At 33.4% G+C, this 15,030-nt stretch overlaps 1 long non-coding RNA gene across 1 annotated transcript; it reads right to left on the reverse strand.

Annotated features, from left to right (window-relative positions):
- Positions 1-469: 469 nt before the first annotated feature.
- Positions 470-967, reverse strand: LOC143058298 (uncharacterized). Its single transcript, XR_012972991.1, has 2 exons — positions 732-967; positions 470-518 (listed from the first exon to the last, which is right to left on the reverse strand). It is a non-coding gene; the product is annotated as an uncharacterized LOC143058298 (long non-coding RNA).
- Positions 968-15,030: the final 14,063 nt, after the last annotated feature.

The following is a 15,030-nucleotide window of genomic DNA, read 5'->3' on the forward strand; positions in this document are numbered from 1 at the left end:
TGTCACGTTTTTCAGTGAAAGCTCCTTGTCCTTTTTCCGTGAGGTCACGAACTCGCCTAGCCTCGGGAATTTCATCTGACTGAGATGTATTAGACGGATTTTCTAATATTTCAGGGACATCTCCTTCTTGGGGCTGTACCTCTTCTTGTTGTTCCTCATGACTGGGATCCATGTTGACTCAACGTTGTTAGGTTGCTGTCGAGTATACACACGATATGTAGTCCACTGTCAGTGTGAAGGTATGTACGTTGCTACGTTGTCGTTCCTTGTCTGGATATGTAAAGACAGGTTGTCGTCAATTTACTGTACGTCAAGGGATGACGCGTACATGCAGGGCTCAACAGGTAGGTTGCTGTGTAGCTGTGGAGTGCCGTTATCTGTGAGACACAACAGGCAAGTTGTAGACTTTTTACTGTAATGGCCTGACCATTAAGTATAACCGACGATTGGGCTCAAGGAGAAAAGACTATCAGGTGCTGATACTTTAATTATGAACCAATCTGACATATGGTAAAAAGCTGAAAAATATAAATAAAATACAATTTTACAATGTGTTCAATTAATGTTATTATAACGAAATGTCAAAGGTAATTGACAGCACAGTCTGTTGAATGCGAGAAAATGTTGTACTTTCAAGAACAGATAAATTCCAGGTATTTCACGGAGAAAAGGTTCAAATATGTAGAGAGCAATTTGAAGGGTTCAAATACAATGTTGTGAAGTTAACTCACTCTGTGGTTAGCCACGAATTGTGTCCTAGATGACGTTTGTCCTTTGAAAAGTTCTCCAGAACTGGTATGACCTTGCAATGTTCAGTTTGAGATCCATGTGAGCAGGGGAAAGGTATCGATGATACGATGTTTTAATGTTCTTATAAGGTTAAAGATGAATAATCCTCCTAGACTGGAACACATAAACAGATTAAGAATATAATCAAACGAACTATATAAATTACGGAACGGTGTAACAGAATACTAGCCCCCATAAAAAAATTAAATGGTAGCTCCCTTAGATGTGTTCACCAATGTATTCATAACTATGACATTGAAAAAGGAAATAGGGAATGTTTCAAAGCGACAACAACCCAACCATAGAGCATGCAGACAATAGCCGAATGCCCCTTTTTGTATTTATTTATTTAATGGCTGTGCAGACTACAGAAACCACGTGACAGAAACACCAAATATTTATTGTCATATTGGGTTGCTGTGATATTGACGATTAACCTGTATATCTCATTTTTTCCACTCATGCAGAACTAAGAAGAAGAAATTTTCATATCTACCTTCTTAGTCAAGTAAAGCCAATTTGAAAAAAAATCTGAATATTACTGTTCGAGGGTGAATTTTGTGACGTCATTGGCATAACTTTTACAAGTATGATGGATGCACGATTCATAAATTATAGTTGTGTGAAGAAGTTAAATGGGCCATTAAACAGCATAATCGATTTATAACAATTCGTTCTTCAACACATGTTAAAGTTGGTTAAGTGATAACATTTTTTTTTATTCTTGAACATTCTAGACTTGTATTGTATTGCAAATGTATTTATGATTTTTTTTTTAAATTTGGGTCAATGTCAAATTTCAAGGTTAAGAACAATTATGTAAGACTGAGGAAAGTACCTTTTACCGAATTGTTTCTGTTTCTTCACAATTGATTGGTTGATTGATTGTTGATTGTTTAACATTCAGTGGCAAATATTTCTTGCATGTCCAGGACGAGAACAAGATAACAATAATTTACAAAGGGTAGTTCTTGTGATAGAGCCCATCCAGAATGAAGGTCGGGGAAATTTTGACAACACAGCCATACGGACGTCCCACTTTGGCAGGCGTTTTACTGCTGGTCGGTAGAAGACATAATGACCATACTTCTAAATCCTCAGTCCTTCCTTGTATGTCAGTCGCATGCATTTCATTTAAATTTTTCTTTCAAGAATTCTAATGATATTCATAACTTTTTCAAAGTAGAAGTAGATTAGTTGATTTCCAGTCTTTTGATTGGTCGGTTCGGTTTGTTGGTATGGACTCATCACATGACCATTATTTGAATTAAATGATTTCACCTTGGAATCTACATGACACTATCAGAAAGGTCAACTATGAATATCAAATGCAACTCACTTAGTTTATGTGCCTGTTTTACCCGTCCGTATCACCTGAGATCAACCCGACCCCCCTCAGTTATTCGTGGGGTTCTTGTTGTTCGTTCTTTAGTTGTTTTATGTTGTGTCTTGTGTACTATTATTTTTCTGTTTGTCTTTGTCTTTTCTAGTCATTGCGTTGTCAGTTTATTTTAGATCTGTGAGTTTAAATGTCCCTCTTTTCTAGTTCAGGAACGATAAAGTGGTAGTCTTTTTAAAGGCTTTCAATCTAGACATAGATGACATATTGTAAAATCATGGTGTGAATTATATATACCCCTCAGACTAAAGCCCTGGAGAGTATCTATAATACTTTGCAATGTATCATAACATTTCCCTTTTTACCTTTTCTAAATATTTGTGGTAAGAGCACCTGCCGTTTCTTATTGATAGGTTGATTAAGATCAGATACCCATCTCTTCTTTAATTTGATAAACTTCTGCGATGTTTTGCTGCCGAAAGAATTTTATTTGCAATTAACATTTTATTGTTTTTTGATACCTTTCTTTCTATAATTAGTAATAAAACTGAAAACATTGGGTGTGGATAACATTCCCTCTGTGTTTGTGCGTCTGCTGTTGATATTAATGTTTTTTGTACATGAAGAGCACTTAATTTTCAAATAAAAGGAAATACCGATAACAAAAACCACAAAGTAATAAACAAAATCATAACACAGCTCAGCTTTTTAACCAGCTAATAATAAGAAATTCATACATTTTCATTTTGTCATGTTTAAAAGAATTCACTTTTTGGAAATTAAAAATTGGCTTTATATTCGATATTTTTTTTAATGCGTTATATATTGTTAATTCAGTATGATAGTTTACAATGATTTATTAGAGAGTCTTTTAGTGATTTGTTCATATTTTATTGAAAATCATGATTAATGCAGAATATTCGATTTCAATTAACGACACTTTTGGTATACATACTTTTGTTCTTATACTGTCCAGTGACGAATGTTTTATATATGTTCAGAACAATGGAACATAGGTTAATGCAACTTGGAATGATATATTTTATTGTGTACCATTTCAGTTATTGAACTTCGCCTAATGTCGAAAGACAGTCATTTATTGGGACGATGGGAATTTTTTAAAACATATTTTAATTGGTCCCATACCAGCGACCTTGCCCTTTCCCATCCCACGCATGTGCAATGTAAGTTTATTACTCCCTTAGTGTCTGTTACTGTCTGCGGTAACTGCCACATCTGCTACCGGTATTCTCTAAATTAAAACGTCTTACAAACGTTTTACAGAATAAAGATGTTAATCTTTTGTTATAGTATACCAGATCTCTATTATTCTAACTTATCAGACAACAAATCGGTTGTATCTACACTAATTATTATTGTTTACGAGTATAATGTGACTATATATCTTTGTAAAGATTACGCGATATTGAAGGATAGACTATTTATCTGTGTGAAGATCACGTGATACCGCAGGATAGGCAATCTTAGACCGATAAGCTGCTTGTTTTTCGTGGTTGACTATGTAACATTTAGTCAAGTATTATGCAGTTAGAGCACAACTGCATGTATTCAACTTTAAGGTGGGTGTTATAGTTGATGTGGTTTATTTTTTGTTCCATGTAGTATTTCTGTTGCACAATTTTAATGAAAAAGTCATGGCTTGAAAGGAGCGAAAAGGCATAATCGATGAATAATCGGAATGAATAGACGCTTGGATCCATCTTAATCTCTGAAAAACGATTCAGACAGACAGTTATGTTTTCATTCATCTATGATAAGATGTAAAAATGTAATAGCGAACCATTCTTTTCCCTGTATATCACAGACAAACTTTCTCATATACAGCATGCAGTTACCAATGCATTCATGACCAATTAAGGCTAAATATGCGTTATGTGTTTCTCATTATTGAAGGCTGTATGGTGACCTGTAATTTTGCACAATTCTTTCCTCTTGCCTTAAGTGAAGAGTTGTCTCATTGGCAATAAAACTGTTTTCTTTAATATGATGTGTTGTTCCATCTTTATCTTAGGTTAGTGAAGGTTTGGGCATCCACAAACATGTGTTACCTCGTCACATTTTATATATGCCTGTTCTGAGTCAGAAATCTGTAATTCAGAGGATGTCGTTTGTTACTGTACATCAGATTTGTTTTTGATTTATTGTTTTTTACATGAATCAGGCGTTTTTATTGTTTGAACTGTTTTGCATTTGTCATTTTACGGCATTTTTCTAGCTTGCTCTTTGGTATGGGTTTTGCTCATGGTTGAAGGCCATTCGGTGACCAATTGTCACTTCTGCTCCCATTGGCAATGATTATGTATCACATTTTCTCACTTTTATATTTACAAATGTACTTTTAACTTTATTCATTAAGAGTTGGGATTTCCAGTGGAATTTCCAGTTGTGCATAAACAGAAGAATGTCAATGAAACGTCTGATACCCATTAGTTTTTTTATACATGTAGTAGCTCTTTAAATGCAAATGATTACAAAACATGCTTTAGTTTATTCTTTGTGATCTTTGTAATTGGAATATAGGTAACAAGACATTAACTATGATGGATTACGTAATTAGAGCAAATATCTAGTAATGTATTACATAACATTTAGACATTTGCGAAAAGGAATGCTACGGAAAAAATCTCAAAGTATTCAAACAGCTGACTCTAAATTGAATTTCAAATTGTAATCATTTTAAAGTTATAGAAGATAAACAAGAAATAAGAAACCAAAGGGAAAAGAGGAACGTCGACGTGAGACATACAAATCCACGAACACAAAAAAAGAAAGAACAGATGCAGGATTTATTAATTACTAGTAGATGTTATTGGCTTTGAACTAGCTGTCAGTAACTGCGAGCACTCTTAGATCGTTTTGTTGTTGGGATGTACAAGTACCCGGCCACGTCCACTCTATGTTTTTGTTATATGTATTTCTATTTGTATCCATCTGATGAATTAAGCCTTTTTCAACTGATTTTTATAGTTCGTTCTTATGTTGTACTATAACACCACTGTCCTAGGTTTATTTCTTTGTCATTCGGTCTCTTGTGGCGAGTTGTCTCTTTGGTAATCATACCACATTTTATTTTTTTATAAACAAATCTACAAAACATTTGATACATACATTTGTAGAAGACTAGAGCTCAACCGTATAATCAGCTCAGTTGTAAGTGCATCTGTACTGATATGAAAGATGTCAAAACCCGATAGAATCCATATTCTCAAGAGTCTATAATATCATCAACTGAGGTGAAAGAAATCGGTAGAGATCGGCGCTATTATGACATACATTCCTTCAAAGGACCTTTACACTTGTGTGAAATAAATTATGGGAAAATTGGCCCTGGATGTGAAACAAATGATGAGGAAGTTGACCCTATTCAAATTTAGAAACTAGCCAGTTTTGGACAGGGTTACATGTAAGTTCATTCCTTGTAGTATTTTGTCTACATTCCTTCGTTTTTCTTTTTGCGCCCTGGGGTATCTTTTCCGTCTTTCAATTAAAACTTGCAACTGCTCAGTAATGAAAAACAATCTAGCTGTTCTGCACCTATTAAACTCACTACTAATCACCTAATTAACAACTTATTACCTAATCTCTCCTTGATATATAACGTTGTTTAATTTTTGTTGATTTGTAAACAAAAAAAAAAAGTTTCTAGTGCATTTAAGTCTTTCAGCTCGTTGTCATTTGCAGGTCTGTGTATAGCTCTCTCTCTCTTATACACACACTTATTTTGTCAAATGTAACTTAATATACACACACTTATTTTGTCTTATGTAACTTATACACACACTTATTTTGTCAAATGTAACTTATACACACACTTAGATTGTCAAATGTAACTTATACACACACTTATTTTGTCAAATGTAACTTACACACACACTTATTTTGTCATATGTAACAGCCTTTTCATTCTCCAGAAACTTATGCGGATGGTCGTTATAGCAATTTATTCATTCCTTTTCCTACCAAACGCTTTACTGCAATTACATTAGCTTGATTCAGATTAACATAAAACTCTTCTTTGTACTCATAGTTTAAAAAAAAACAATTGAAAATTGATTATCTGACTGAATATCAAAAGACTTGCCGTCTTTGTTACTTGTACTCTGAGTTGGATATAACGATTTAAATAAGTTGCGAAAATTTACACGTATGGTGCAACTGTAAAACCACAAATATCAATAAGAATTAAACAAAAGTTATGTGATAAGACTGTATGTGCCAATTTGTAATCGGACAATGACCTTTCAATGGTATTTTTAAACTTAATGTAACTTGGCGTTTATGATCTTCAGAATCTGCCAAGAAATCGCTTTCAATTGGGCATCTTGCAGGTAGTTGTTATAAATCAATGTTCATCTTTCTTAAAACAACATTATAAACACGCTTGTCTTGTTATTAAATTAAAACCAATTTCAATTAAAGCCATACATCAGTTGCATAATTTTGACAGTTCAACTTTCTTTTTATCAAAAGAACCATGCTCTTTCTGCACTGAAACAAATTGTGTTTTGTTAATTCATTCAACATTTAAATGAGCGATCGTGATGAAGGGTTACCCAGAATATTATTTTCAGCACAATGAATAACAATGCATCAACTTTGTCGTTATCGTGACTTAAAATACCAGCTTTGGTATTGGATATAACATTCTTCGTGATATGAGAGTGTGAAGCCAATTTCGTTCCTCATCTCACCTTAAGGATGTTTGCTACTCTGTTTAAAAAATAACATGCTTTTTAAAAGTTTGTTGTACATTGAAATTATATAAATAAAGAAACTAAAAAAACAGAAAAAAATGGAGGGTCCGTGTGCTTGTTTTCGAGATATAAGCCGTTGAAAATTTGGCGGGAAATAATTCTCTCCAGATTTTTCTCTCACTTAACATTGGCATTTTTTTTGTTTAAAAAAACTATGAATAAATAACAAGGATTTCATCAGATTTTGAAATGTTGCTTTTTGAATGATATGTAATAAAAATATGAAAAGAAAAGTAGAGGTTAGTGGTCAAATTTTTTAATGTTAATACATGGATAAAACCAGAGGATTCCGAAAATCTTGCAAAAATTCAAAAAGTAGAGGAGCAAACATCCTTTAGGTAATACCTAATACTACAGGGAGATAACTCTGTAAAGTCGGCTAAACGTTTTAAATACGTTGCTGTGTAAAGGAAATAGTAAGCTACTCAGTGATCAAAATTGGTGTTTGTCAAACTGCTATATAACCAGTGTAATTTTTCTGATAAAATGGTTGGTTCAAAATTTTTGACATTTTATATGTTTGTTAAAAGGTCAAAGTAAATACTTTGTCAAAATTTATGAAAATTAAACGAGCCAAATTAATTTTAGTGAAAGTGTTGGGTACCACCTTAAAGGGTTTCTCAAAAATAATTCAGAATAAAGTATCATTGTTTTTTTTTAACTCAATTTTACGAAATGGAAGATCATTCAATAAGGGGATTTTGGTGGCTTTGTTAATCTAATTACCCCTTGACATTAAGAAGCAACAAATAACCAATGGCTCTTTTTTTTAATTAAAACAAAAGATACCACTATTTTAGTCTACTTTAAAAAATCTCTGACCTACATCTAATCATTTGCAAACAGTGTCGGTAAATAACTAAACTTTATTACAAAACAGATGATATACATTTTCCGATTGTGAACTTTCCAGTTCAACGAAGCAACATTCCAACAACATCTAGATACGGAATATATTAAAGTTGATGCGATATTCCAAGACATCTGTTTCTTTTGTGTATCTTGTTTTAATTCACAAAACAAGGACAAGAAAGCTTTTATAAGTTTCATTACGGTATTTTTTCCCCTTATTTCTGATGTCATATTTTTGACGCGATAATGATTTGGTATCCCAATGACCAAGGATTAAGTCTGTCATTCGTGACCACAATTCAGTCATCTTTTTTCGAACTTTGATTAAATCATCAAATACAACTTATCAACGGATTTTTGCTTAAAAAACAATATACAATGAAACCTGCTAAACCGAATCCTGCATAAACCGAAAACCTATATAAACCAAACATGTTCTTAAGCACCGCCATATCAAATTATGTGCGTTGTGAACCAGATAAAACCAAATATCGTCAGAAGTCCAGAAGAGGTTCGGTTTAAACAGGTTTCACTGTATTTAGCAGGAGATGGTTATCCATCCGGGGGGACTATTTTGTTTACCCTTTGTTGTTTTACGAGTTTTCACTTTTATTTTGAGGAAGGAACAATCTAACTTATCTCTGTATTGTCTTGTCATGTGGACTGTTGGATACTAGTTAGTATCTGCTTGTTGATTTCGTGTGTTTTTGGTTTTAATTTGTTCTTTGACACGTGTTTCTCCCTTTTTTGCGATACGAAACTTCCGTTCTAAAATTTTAAAGAAATCCCTTGTTTGATATCCGGTAAAACATGCATGCCGGTTCAACTACTTGAAATTAAGATGTAGTAACATCATTCGATTTGCAACGAGGCAACTATCTTGCAGAGAATGAACCGGATCTACGCTACGTCATCTAACGACCTTTAACAATTGGCAAAAAAAAATACCGTATAGTCTGCTATAAAGACCCCGATATGACAAAATGTGACACAATTAAAAGGAAAAACATATTTATGGCATGATTGATGATACAACAAAATGTTTGGGGTTAACCTTGATTGTGAACGCTCAACCCAGTCCTAACCTGGGGCAACGGTTTAAAAGCACTTATGAACAAACTGTGAAACTCAATTGAAAATGGTTTGACTCATCAGATAGACACGAAAACATAAAAACAAGTAACATAACGACGAAAGACAGAAAGTGCCGACCTAAAAGTACTCTTAAGACTTTATTTTTATATTTCCAAAACGTAATATTCCTAATGAACTTTATTGACTGTTTCAATTAAAGATATAAATATTTTTGAGGCACAATCATTACGTAATTATTTATGGCTGAGAAACGCCTTGCTTTGATCTGTCCCTCATTAAATCACATTGAACCACTTCAGACTCGCCTTTCTCATTAGAACTTTCTAAATCTTCTCATTTACGAGGGATAGCATGCAGTCATTACAACTTAAAACCTTCATCTTCAGAGAGATTTGGTAAATGCACATTCATTACCCAATTGTGTTTAATAGTATCATTTAACTGCATAGTTACTGATTTCAATATATGCATGTGCAAACGGAATATACTGGCGACGATTCAGGAAAATATATATTTGGAACAAAAGTCATGTTACTAGGCGTCGGTTAATTTAAAAACAGATCTTCAATTTCCTGTCTAAAAAGTTCGAAGTGATTATGAAAATAATAAAATATGACTACAAAAGACTACTAAATGACAAATGTAAAATAAGGTATTTTTGCCAATTAGATGACTCTCCACCAGAGACCAAATGACATACAAAGTCACCGTACGGCCTTCAACAATGAACAAAACCTGTATCGCATAACAAGCTACAAAAGACTACTAAATGACAAATGTAAAATAAGGTATTTTTGCCAATTAGAGGACTCTTAGCCAGAGACCAAATGATATAGAAGTCAATAGCTAAAGGTCACCGTACGGCCTTCAACAATGAACAAAACCTATATCGCATAACAAGCTACAAAAGACTACTAAATGACAAATGTAAAATAAGGTATTTTTGCCAATTAGAGGACTCTTAGCCAGAGACCAAATGATATAGAAGTCAATAGCTAAAGGTCACCGTACGGCCTTCAACAATGAACAAAATCTGTATCGCATAACAAGCTACAAAAGACTACTAAATGACAAATGTAAAATAAGGTATTTTTGCCAATTAGAGGACTCTTAGCCAGAGATCAAATGATATAGAAGTCAATAGCTAAAGGTCACCGTACGGCCTTCAACAATGAACAAAACCTATATCGCATAACAAGCTACAAAAGACTACTAAATGACAAATAAGGTATTTTTGCCAATTAGAGGACTCTTAGCCAGAGATCAAATGATATAGAAGTCAATAGCTAAAGGTCACCGTACGGCCTTCAACAATGAACAAAACCTATATCGCATAACAAGCAATACCAGACTTCCAAATGACAAATGTAAACCACAATGTATAAACGAGAAAAAATAAGAGTCTGATTTTTTGTACAAAACAATAAACGAAAAACTTATGTAAAACAAGTTCCAGGTTAGGGGAGGGTTGGGACCCCGCTAACGCATTTTGTATGTATGGACTGTCCAAAGTTAGGAATCTGAAGTGGTTATCTTTTGTAGAAATTAGGTCGTTAGTTTTCGCATTTGAATTATTTAACATTTGTTATTTCGGGGCCTTTTATAGATGACTTTGCGGTATGGGCTTTGTTCATTGTTGAAGGGGGTATGGTGACCTATACGTGTTAATTGCTGTGTTATTTAGTCTCTTTTGGAGGGTTGTCTCATTGGCAATCATACAACATCTTCTTTTTTTTTATTTTTCACAAAAATGTGCCGCACTTATCCGTATTTCAAATTATCAAATACATTGGATGTACTTGGGAGTAAACCGAGCGAACTGTCACCCTTTTCATCCTGTCCAAGTTTCCAAAAGGAATGATGCTTTTGAACACACAAGATATAGATGTTTATGACATGTTTCCACATTGAAATCAGGGATAGTTAACCACAACTATGCTTTTAAATGTTAAACTTATCAATACATGTAATATGATAAGCATCGTCATCTGTATGACTTTTGCTTTTACTAACTGTGAGAAAAGGCGTCGTTTTTCAAAAACTAATTTTAACAAAAAAAAAATACACCAATACTTCATTTCAAACGTCAAATAATCGTTAAAAAGCAATACTTATATAATTTAATGACTGACAAACCTAATTGTACCACCCTATTTTTTATTATAGATATCAGTGATAATATTCTAAATGGGAACATAAAATTAAACACAGAGGCATGCTTTAATCTTTTTTGTAAATAATCTTTATTATGATAGTTATTTTCATTCTTATTATGCAACTCAATGCATTTACATTCTTCAAACACCTGCATTTGGACGATTTCTTTTAAAAGTACAATTTCATAACAGGCTCTTTGGGTTACTTGCGTCATATTTTCTAACGCCCCCTCCATTTCCCAATGTAGTCTTTGAATTTTCTACCGCTCCACTCTCTCACATTCTTTTTTTGGACAGCTCATAGCACACCCGTTCTTCCAACACCTGCATTTGGAAGATTTTTTTAAAGTACGCTTTTCATTATAGGTTCTTATGGATACTTGCGTCATATTTTCTAACGCCCCCTCCCTCACCCAAAGTGTATTTTATAGCTCATAGCATATCCATTCTTCCAGCACCTGCCGCTTTAAAAGATTTTTTCATTTCAGGGTCTTATTGATGTTAACGTCATATTTTTACCTCTGCAAGTTTTTTAATTTTCTACCGCACCCTACCCTAATCAGTTTTTTTCGCAGTTCATTGCATTCAAATTTTTTCAGCACCTGCATTTGAAAGATTTTTTTAAGAACACTTTTCACAACATGTTCTGATGTTCTGATGGGTGTTAACGTCATATTTCTATCTCTGCAAGTCTTTAATGACCATTGTTATATTGTTGTTCGTTTCTGTGTGTGTTACATTTTAATGTTGTGTTTCTGTTTTGTCGTAGTTCTCTTCTTAAATTTGATGCGTTTCCCTCAGTTTTAGTTTGTAACCCGGATTTGTTTTTTTTTTCTCAATCAATTTCGAACAGCGGTATACTACTATTGCCTCTATTTAAATTTCCTAGCGTACCCGCCCTCACCCTAACGCATTCACATGGTTGCAGCACCTACATGCATGTTTTGTTTATAAAAGTAAGCTAGAGGGTTCACATTTTATGTTGTCATGGAAGTTCACGTCATAGATAGTTCTTTCCCTTCAAGTCTTTAAATTATATACTGCCCCTCCCTCACTCCAAAGTTATATTTTTATGCAACTCAAGCACCAACATACATACTAATTTAGTTTTTTTTTTTTTTTTTTTTTTTTTTTTTTTATATATATACATGTATATAATTACGCTAGAGGGTTCACGTTCAACGCATTTTACATTCTATCGGTTTCTCCCGCACCCAAAGTTGGTTTTATTTTACAGATCAACACATTTTACATTCTTAAAACATCTGGATGTCAAAGACATGTTTTAATGTTAAATATGCGGAAGGGTGTACAAATAAATGTTTAAATGTTATAAAAGTACGCGGAAGGGTACATACATTATTTGTTGTTATGGGTGTTGATTACAACCCCCTCCTTCTGTCCCACCTAAGTTGTTTGCTTAAGGTTCAAATTACCACAATAATTTTTTGACAATATACAATTTTTGTAGTATTACTTTTTTTTAAAAGGAGTTAAGAACGTTTCCATATCTAAAATTTGCTTCACGTATGTAGTTTTGTGCACATGCAAGTTTAAAAAGTGTACTTTATGTACAAGAAGTTTCAAATTAAACCAGTAATTGAAACCACTTAGGAAATACATACTTAACAAATTTTTAACACTCATAAAACAACTTTATTGCATGACGATAAGACGTAAAATGCCCTCATTTCTTTTTGTAATGATAATTGATACCAATATTTTGGGTAGGACCACTTTCATTTGTTATTAACAGGGCCATCAAATTTTTGTATTTGATATAAAACAAAAGAATTCATTCCCCATCTTAAAATAAAGGCTTTTTTTGTTGACAAGACGTATTGACAAAAATGTAGACTAAAATTTCAAAAGATTTTCGAAGTTTTTAAAGATTTTTTATATCTAAACCCAGAATTTTACATTACTTTTATCTATTAGTAATATGCATCAAATACTGTTCGCATAGTTTTTGTTCAGGATACGTCCTTCAAAGTAATATTTGCTGTACTATGCCAATGTATTATCATAGTTAGTGCCATTGGTTAAGCAAGTTAATGTTTACTACCATACGAGAAGAACTACATAATTATAGAAATATGTTCTTATTGTGTGTTATTACACAACTGTCCCCATGTAAGGGAGATAGCTGACAGCTAACACACCCCTGTTAACCTCTCCTCATTCTTAATGTACTTGTCCCACGTAAGCTGTCCATAGTCCAATTATTCGATTGATGTGTGTTTGGGCTTTCAATAATGCCATTTGATAAGGTACTTTCCCTTTTGAATTTTCCTTGGAGTTCTGTATATTGGTCATTTTACTTATGTCCGAATTAACACCCCTACCTTTTGTAGTGTACAGTTTTGTTCCTACTGTGAAAAGATTGATACACTGATATGAGGTATTGGTCCGAAGAGATTTTTCAGATTTATGAGGGGTCACACGGAGTAGCTCATATCACAAATTCCGCTCTTTATAATTTTTCAACACTCTCCCATTTTTTTTGCCCCCCTCCCCCCGCCCCAGTATTAACGTTTTTTTAAAATCTTTACACCCCAGATCCCCACATGTTTACCCCTATTCTAAAATCATGTCATTCCCGTCATTAATAATTGGAATGTGTTTAATGATTTAGTTGAAAGCTCCACCATAATTTTATTGTAACATGTTGAAGAGGAAAAGCAATACAGAGAAGTACAATTACCGACTCAGATGTTTTTATGTTAGTGAATAAGTATGTTGCGCATTTGTCTTCATTTAATTGTGCAATAAAGACAGCATTGACATAGATACAAAAAATGCTGCTACAACTGACTTTGCGGTGAGACATCGGATTAGTAAAATCTATATTTGTTGGTTAAAAACGTTTTATTCCCTGTAATTTATCACCTGAAGTAGGTAGGTTCATGAATATCGAAAGTTGTCATTAAAATTCAAGGGAACGTAATATTTGACAAAAAAGTGTAAAACTAACTGACAAATTATATATATATAAACCCAAGAAGATTTGGTGTGTTTCAGCAAGAAAAATGTTAAATGACATGTCATAACTGTGTTCTTTATGATGAAACTCATTGTTTGACAAAGTTTTCGCAAAAGTAAAATACTATTTGCTTCAGATATCGTTACAAAGATCACATGCATAATAGTAAGATAGACATCATACACTTACACTGATCATACTGCATGGTTGTAATTCTGAAGCAGGAATTGTTTACCTTTCCAGAGGACATGAGTGCACACCTTTCTTCTGTTAGCATTCGTGTTGGCGCAATATTTAGTTTTCTGTTGACGTACTTATTTTCTGAACTTTTATTTGTCTTACCCTTATTTGTATAATTTTCCAATAAAGAAGATATTGTTTATATTTTTATTCATAAACCGGTCTTTCAAATATTTGGCTTTGTGAGCATTCCTGTATGAGGAATTAAGGCCACGATTAATCTAGGAAGCGTCGCGGACTACATTAAGGAAGTTCGTTACTCAGTTTCAAACTAACAAGCTTTCCATAACACTAGTATAGAATCATATTCAAAACAGTGTAGCTGTGGCCATTGATTGACAACCTTAAATTATCCCATTGACTGGGGCAGATTAGGTGAACGTGTGTCTGTAACGACAATTGCTCACTACTTACTTATTATAGAATTTAAACTGTGGGGTCACCAAAGGTTCTTAACGCCTTTAATATTAAAATAGTTCGAAAAATTAATCAGGAATAACTTTATGTTTTGATTTATATTATTGATATAAATCAAAACATCGTGTTATTCCTGATTAGTTTTTCTAAATTCTTTATTTAGGTGTTGAGAACCTTTTGTGACCCCACAGTTTAAGTGCCTTTAACAAGTGCATAGTGAGCAGCGGTTGTTACAGGCAAACGTTCACATAATCTGCCCCAGTCAATGGGATAATTTAAGGTTGTCAATCAATGGCCACAGCTACACTGTTTTGAATATGATTCTATATTGATAGGAGATATTGAAAGGAATCAAAAGAGCAAAAAAAAATATATATGTGCTTG

This window comes from Mytilus galloprovincialis, chromosome 14 (assembly GCF_965363235.1).
Source record: "Mytilus galloprovincialis chromosome 14, xbMytGall1.hap1.1, whole genome shotgun sequence".
NCBI classification, from domain to species: Eukaryota; Metazoa; Mollusca; class Bivalvia; order Mytilida; family Mytilidae; genus Mytilus; species Mytilus galloprovincialis.